Source organism: Montipora capricornis, chromosome 2 (genome assembly GCF_036669925.1).
Source record: "Montipora capricornis isolate CH-2021 chromosome 2, ASM3666992v2, whole genome shotgun sequence".
Classification (NCBI taxonomy): domain Eukaryota; kingdom Metazoa; phylum Cnidaria; class Anthozoa; order Scleractinia; family Acroporidae; genus Montipora; species Montipora capricornis.
The window spans coordinates 38,839,282-38,846,781 of record NC_090884.1 but is presented as its reverse complement, the minus strand read 5'-3'; the positions used below and the strand labels follow the sequence as shown (position 1 = coordinate 38,846,781).

The following is a 7,500-nucleotide window of genomic DNA, read 5'->3' as shown; positions in this document are numbered from 1 at the left end:
TGCTACTTGTCACAAAAGCTTAAAAAATTCTCTTCTTCCAACGCCTCTCCATCTCTCTCGTCCCTCTCTTTAAGAAGTTGCTTGGTATCTGCAGATAACTGGCAAAACTTTAGCTAAAACCAAAAATGCTTCTTTCAGCTCTTTAGCGTATGCAAATTTGTGCTTGACGTTAGATGTGTGTGCTTTTTGTGTTTAGTATCGTATGAGCGATCTTTCTTCTCGACCACTTAGGCAGTCCATTATAAGTCCAAATTTAGTAATCCATACACCTGGTCTATCGAGAAGTCCTCGTACAAAATTATTTCAACAGACCTTTGCTCTCATCAAACCTTGAATTGGTCACGATTCATAGCTCTAGCCCGCGACAAAACATCATTGTTATCCTGGGCGTGTAGAATCTTTTGCTTCTCTGGGTACCTTCGATCGTTGTCACAACTCCAGACGGCACAATGATCGCCACGTACTAGACATATTTCCAATGTTATTTTAATTGCTGAATTAAGAAATAGGGCAAAAGCCAGCCCAGACACACGTAAATACAACTGAAAAGGCTTTATTGAGTTATTTCCTCCAGATTTATTCGTAATTTTGTAATATTATGAGACCATTTCACAATAAACCTTACGTAGGAAAGAAAGTAAGTTAGGAAGGAAGTTTTATCTCATATATCACGGTTATTCAAACAAGAACTCACACTTGCCACGTGTCAACATTACCCAAATCGATTTCTGATAAAACTGTGTCGAAAAAAGCGTTAATCTCTCTCCAAAATCGTTTTTTGGACGTCGAACTAAGTTTCCGCCATACATTTTCGTACAGCGACCCCCTGGGATCCCAGAACCCTTTTTCACGTGACGTCATCATTTTCTAACATCCAAAACTAAAGAGCCACGAAATTTTTATCCTCATCAGGCATAAGGGGCGGTAAATTTGTATCCATTTGCAATTTTAAAGCTCAATAGCGTGCTTCGTTTGGAAACCAGAGCATTTTGAATTCTGAGTTATAGCGGTGCGCGACACGAGGCGACGTTCGAGTTTATTGAGAAATATATATTTATCTCATGGTTTTGAGCCTTTTTAGAATTTAAAGCATTAGGAAAAGTGCTTAGGTAAATAGCTGTCTGTTCAGTACAGATGATCACTCGCCTAGATAGTCAAAGTAAGTAACAGATGTTGACACTCTTTCCGGCCGCCATATTGGTGCACCACAGATGTGCACCAACATGGCGTTTCATACTGGGCTCTGTAAATTTCTGCGAAACATTTCGACGAATATCTGAAGTTTGGGGAAACGCACAGGCCTAAAACTTGGAGAAGTGTCTTCTTCATTTATCTTCTACAACATCACGAAATTCTTGACTATTTCCACTGGATGGTTTTCGATTTATTTTTTTATTGCGTGACAGTGGAAACGATCCATAAAGCACGGATCCGATTAATGGTAACTCATTCACAGCCTTCCACCGCCATTTTGTTTCGTAACACTCCTTGCGCTCAAAACCGGTTTTGTGGCCACTGGGGTGCACTATCGCCGTTCAACCAGTGAAATGAGTGTTAGATTGTTTTTTACTCGGAAAGGACTGTGTCACGTAAATTTAAAAACAACAATAAAAGCAAGGTGACACACGACCCATCCCTGGGTAGTAACGCCAGTGCCATCTGGGACCCTCCAACTCAAAACCTAATCCATGAACTCGAGAAAGTCCAGCGTCCGGGCTGTTGTCGTTTGTTAGCTCAGATTATTTTAATTTATGAACAGGGAACAATTACACGTCACCTTATTGAAACTGGGCTGGAAACCCCTAAGAGACCGCAGAGATGTCAGCCACCTTATGTCTTTTCGAACCAAGGACTTAACCAACTGAGCGAACATTCCAACAAAGAATCCTATCCAAACCCTCAATGACATTCCCGCCATACTGCATAATAAACACTTTAACGTTCCTTTTGCTAGAACCAATATTTTCAAATTTCAGTTTCTTGCCTAGGAGCAATTAGGCTGTGGAATAGATACTTCTTTTGCCAGTAAATTCTAATTTAGACATCGCGGCTTTCGAGGTCCTAGTCAAGGAAATGTAATTCTCATGCGCTGTACATATATATACAAACTTGTAGGTTGCACTTATCATTAAAGTGAAGTGAAGTGAAGCTAACACCAACCCGGTGTGGCCTACACATCACGCATGCGCACAACCATTTCACCCGGTCAATTAGCAGCCATGGACAGCTGTTTCGGCCTTGTGGGCCTCATCAGCATGGCGTACTTACCATTTTACTACTCTGCATTCCATCCCGTATATTACTCGATCTTGTGAGAAAGGGCCTGGAAACGGAACTATTCTCACAAATGGTAGGGGCAAGGTAGGGGCATTTCCCGAATTCCATTCTGAACGGAAAAAGAGGACTACCTCTGGAGCTTGTCCACAAATTCCAAAAAGCATGTCCGGAAAATTACCTTTCCATCTGACCTCAAACCGAAATTTCCGGATTTTTTGGCTAAATGGGATGCACCCCAGAGGTTCTTATTTTTCGTCTCTCCGTCTTAACCGCTCGCTCCTCGCGAAAGAAAAATAGAATCTCTGGCACCAAGGGTACCTTTAATAGTGCCACCGGTGGGTAAATAGTTAAGAACGAGAGCAGCTCGCGAGCTTTACTTTCAAAGCGGTTGTTTAATTAACTAGAGCATTCAGATGACTGGCGAAGAAAAGAATGTTATAATTGCTTTAATTAGGAGAAAGGAAAGCCAGGTCTTGAATTTTCTCTCTGACAGGTTAGAAAATGATGATAGTCTTAGCAACGAAGAAGGGCGATCGCGTTTACGAAGAAGCTGCGAATGAGACAGAGAAATCAAAATTAGGACAGAAGAAATTGCACCAACAAGACAGCTGTTGCTCTTGGATAGTGTGTTTCTCTGGTGTTATTTGCCTTATTATCGTGTTGGGATGTGGCTATTGCTTTGGTATAATATTTCCGGTTCTTCTTGACGTTTTTCACCGAGGCAAATCCACAACTGGTGAGTATATAGCTTGTGTCGCGGGTGGGATGAACATATGCAAGTAAAGAGAAGGACTTAAAGGATGCGTTTCTTTGGGATGATCCAAAAAAGGATTATTGATCAAGCCACTTGGATCATGGTTTATCAAAAGAACCGAAGAGTCCCCTGGCAGAGTGGATTCATCGGTTCCTTTGATGCTTGGACCAATGATCCTTTTTCGGATAATCCCAAAAGAACGCACTCCAAGTCTACGTTTCTTCAAATGTTGGCCACGCAACACGTAGAGGCAAACATAAAATCTTACTGTTGAAGCTCTTTCATCAGCAATTATGTTACCGCCAGAATTTTAAAGTTATTTGCTTCCAGTTGACAAGTGCTTCTTTTTTCTGCTATGGCCTCCTCGACACTGTTTTTGACAATAAACGGCTGCCTTTTCGTACCACGATTGGCCAAATTGAAAATGACTTTAGAACCCAGTTTTATTGTTTAGAACGAGCCGAACTCTTCAACCACATTGAAATGTTTCGTTTTTTTTCTTTCAGCATGGGTGGGCTCGCTGGCTTTTGCAGCCCCAGGTCTCTTTGGTCCTTTGTCTGGACGACTAACCGATCAGTTTGGTGCCCGCGCTGTAGTGATCTGCGGTTCTCTTTTGGCAACTGCTGGTCTTCTTCTTACATCTTATGTTCCCAGTGTTTTTCTCATGTTTTTGACGTATGGGGGCATCTTTGGCTGTGGGTCAAGTTTTGTTTACATTGCCCTCTTCGAGATTGTTCCCCGGTATTTCTTGAGACACCGCGCCATGGCCACCGGACTTATGGCAATGAGCTCTGGAGCTGGATTTGTGATAATAAGCCCCATATGCCAGGCCCTTTTAACAGCCTTTGGCTGGAGAGGAGCTTTTAGAGGACTGGCTCTTATATCATTAATAGTGTTCTTGCTTGGTTGGTCTTTTGACCCCGGGTAGGGAGGGAGGAAACAGAAGATCCATTCGGAAAGGATGAAAAGTTACGGAACGCACGAAAAAAGGGGCTGCTTGATTTCTCTATGTGGAGAAATAGCACCTTTGCCACCGTTTCAGTCGTGACATCTTTCATTTATATTGGACATATATCATCCACGCTTCATCTTGTAAGTTTTAACAAATCTGCTTTACCTTTTATAATATTGTCCCAGTTGTGCTACTTCTGGATTTTGCGAGTTACTGAGCTAACACTGAGAGAGTTTTCTCATGAGAGCTTTTAAGCCATTGGTATTTTCAGAGACCCACTAACCGTGGTTTCCGATCGTTTCAGTAATGATCGTGAGAGGTGTTGGTACTTTGGGGCATTCTAGAAGACGTTTCCATCCAGAAAAAAGGGTCACTGATCTGGTTGCTAATCTTGTAGTCTGTTCTCTCTTAGATTCAATACTGCGAGGAGCTCGGTATCGCCGAAGACTTAGCGGTTTGGCTTTATTCTTCTGTCGGCCTGGCTTCTCTTTTTGCCAGAGTACCTGGTGCTAAACTGTGTGAGGTCATCGGGTCCCAAAAAGTTTACCTTATGTCTTCAACAGTCAGTGCGGTGTCGACGTTTCTGTTGCCCTTAGCAACTAACTGGATTGCAGTACTTTGTTTTGCAATAAGTTACGGTTTGGCCGATGGCTTGATGGCAATTGGCAATGTACTATCATGCCTTCAAACACTTACAATGGAACAAAAAGCTCAAGGCTTTGGATTTTTTCAGCTTTTGATTGGTGCGGGATCTCTGTGCGGTCCACCTCTAGGAGGTAAGCTTGTACCTTCACTTTCTCAGAGAGTTTTCATCAGAATGAGGGGTTTTGATCTTGACTAACCGTTGTTTTGTCAAAATTTCCATGCCCTTCTCTTAAAGCACTATAACGTGTCTGCCATCGGACATGCAACTCGAAACCCAGGCAAAACCCTAGCGCTTTAGTCTGCCTGCGTCTCATGCTTAAACCATTTTCGAAAATTTATGGTAGCTCTGACTCGGCTTCCCGGATTTTTTTAAGACTTTGCCGATAGTTTTATCTTGGATTGCTAATTACTATTCTACAATACAAAATGCGTAACACCGAGTTCATTTTTGAGATGTAAGCAAGTAAAAACGAAATATAGGCGAATTTTGTTAAGCAATAAGTGGTGTCTCATATGGTACCATAACATTGCTGCTACGTGAAACAGTGTAGTAGATATAACCCTTCTAAGGAGAAGGTTTCTTAAAAGTGATGAACCTTACGTGTCTAGTCTTCTAACACTGGAGCACTAATTGGGGACACTGTAAACCGAAATCAACAAATTATCAGTTTTTGAGGAGAGGAGAAAACCGGAGTACCCGGAGAAAAACCTCTCGGTGACAGAGTATACAGCACAACAAATCATATGACGCCGAGGCAGTTTTCCCTTTCGTAAACAAGCGATGCCATTTGCACGAGACTGTTGAGTTTGTCCTTTGCAAATGAGGAAAAAAAAAACTCAATCTAGGACTAGATTAGCAGCATATGTCACTTAGAATTATAAAAAAAACTGAGAAAAAAATTAGAAAAAGTTGAGCGAACGATGACGAACTCGGTTCAAAGGTTTAATCGCAAATGCAATTAACCTCTACACTACTGAAACAACGGCTTCACATTTTAAGGTGTTTAAATGAAGCTAACCCTAACAATTTATTGAAAGCGAACCGAAGAAAATGGCTTGGTTACTAAGAATGGCATCGACTGTCAAAAATGGCATCGCTTGTTTACGAAAGGGAAATAAGCGACTCCGATGCTGGGAATCGTACCCGGGCAACATTGATGCGAGGCGAGTGAGGCTCTCACCACTGCACCATCCCTGCACCTCAAAACAAAAGCGAAAACATAAGTGCGAGTAAGGGATAATTTTTACTTCCAGGTGCCATTGCTTATCCGTCCATTTAACAAGTAGATTCTATGTTGCTGTGCGTCTTTTCAATAATAGATCACAGATGACGTCACGATGGGGTAAGAACATGAGGCGATCGCAAACAAATTGCGGTGATAAACATATCAACGCATTTTAACGACGTTTGGTATGATACAACATACAGTAACGTTCTTGTTACTTTCAAGTAGATACTCAGCAGGACAGCGGATCAATGTCATTCAGCAAAGAAGACAATAAATGCTAACTCGGCTTACTGCTTTAATTCACGTCACGAAATAGTGGCGGATGGCTAGCTCACTCACTTAACAAAGGCAACAAAACAACAACACACACAACTCTCTTATATAGGTTACGCTACGTTATTCTCTAGGACATTCTAAGTGATTAATGTTCTGTAAATATCACAAATCTTAAAACTTATAAATAACTACTGATTCCTGAACATTCCACCACTAGTCAGCAATCTAGAACGTTCTTTCAATGTCACGCAATCATCATATCGTTACACATACATCTTCAGAAGGGACAGTTGAACAAATTTAAAATATATATGTGTGTAAAACTTGAGAGAGACTAATAACTAGATTAAGAACAATGCTCTTAGTAATATAAGCAGTGAAGGTTTGTTTAATTGGTTAATAAAGCCACAGTTTCTTACTGCCAACGTTTTTGTTGAACGTTGGTCTCAGGTCACGAGTTAGTAAGGTTTCTTTTATTTATACAAATACGCAACTATACTAATTTGTCTTACTAAATTATACGCCCTTCCTGATCCTTCAAAACTTCCACCTACAGTCCTTAAAACTCTTCTTGAATTTGCCACAAAGAAAAGCCACTTCATGTTCAATGGGGATTACTATAACCAAATTGATTGTGTTGCTATGGGGTCTTCATTAGGACCTGTTTTAGCCAATATTTTCATGTGCCACATTGAGGAGAAATGGGAAGGACTGTCCACCCATTTGGTTCAGATATGTAGATGACACTTTCACCTTGTTTGACTGTAAAGCCAGTGCTGAAAGATTTATACGTTACCTTACACTGACCTTAACAATCGGCATGCCAATATTACGTTCACAATGGAGGTTAAGGTCCGGTAATACGGGCAACATTTTCCTTCAACTTGTCTCGCAACATTGTTACATTGCAAGTTGCAACCCTTTGTTGCGCGTATTACCGCGTGCGTGACCAAATTGTCTCACAGCAAATAAAGTGATGCAAATTTCCCGAATCCTGCGCGCATGATTGGTCAGTCGTGTGTAAACAAAGCTCGCGGGTGCTTATCTCTTTCTTCGTTGGAAGAGAGCGCTTGCCCCTATCTCTTTGGGCCTTTTGAAGACGAGGAAAGGCCTCGAAAATGAAATCGAAAAGTTTACATGCGACAATGGATTTCCATACGAGGTGTCCCAAACATTACGATAGCCCGGCAATAAATTGAATTTTTTGTGACAGTTCCTCCAAGTCTTGTTCCTTTTTTTCTTTTGCTGGTTGTTTATTGAAGGGACATACGAGGTGTCCTAAAGACTACGATAGGTCTTTGTACATGGCAAATTTCTGACTTTCCGAGAGTGTCTGGTCTACTTCGACAGCTTCAAGCTTGTCTTCT

At 41.4% G+C, this 7,500-nt stretch overlaps 1 protein-coding gene and 1 pseudogene across 1 annotated transcript in view; one reads left to right on the top strand and one right to left on the bottom strand.

Annotated features, from left to right (window-relative positions):
* LOC138020831 (E3 ubiquitin-protein ligase rnf213-alpha-like) overlaps positions 1-7,500 on the bottom strand; it is a 500,094-nt gene that overhangs the window by 208,968 nt on the left and 283,626 nt on the right.
* The window catches only part of LOC138020961 (monocarboxylate transporter 13-like), a 12,513-nt pseudogene continuing 7,785 nt past the window's right edge, over positions 2,773-7,500 (top strand).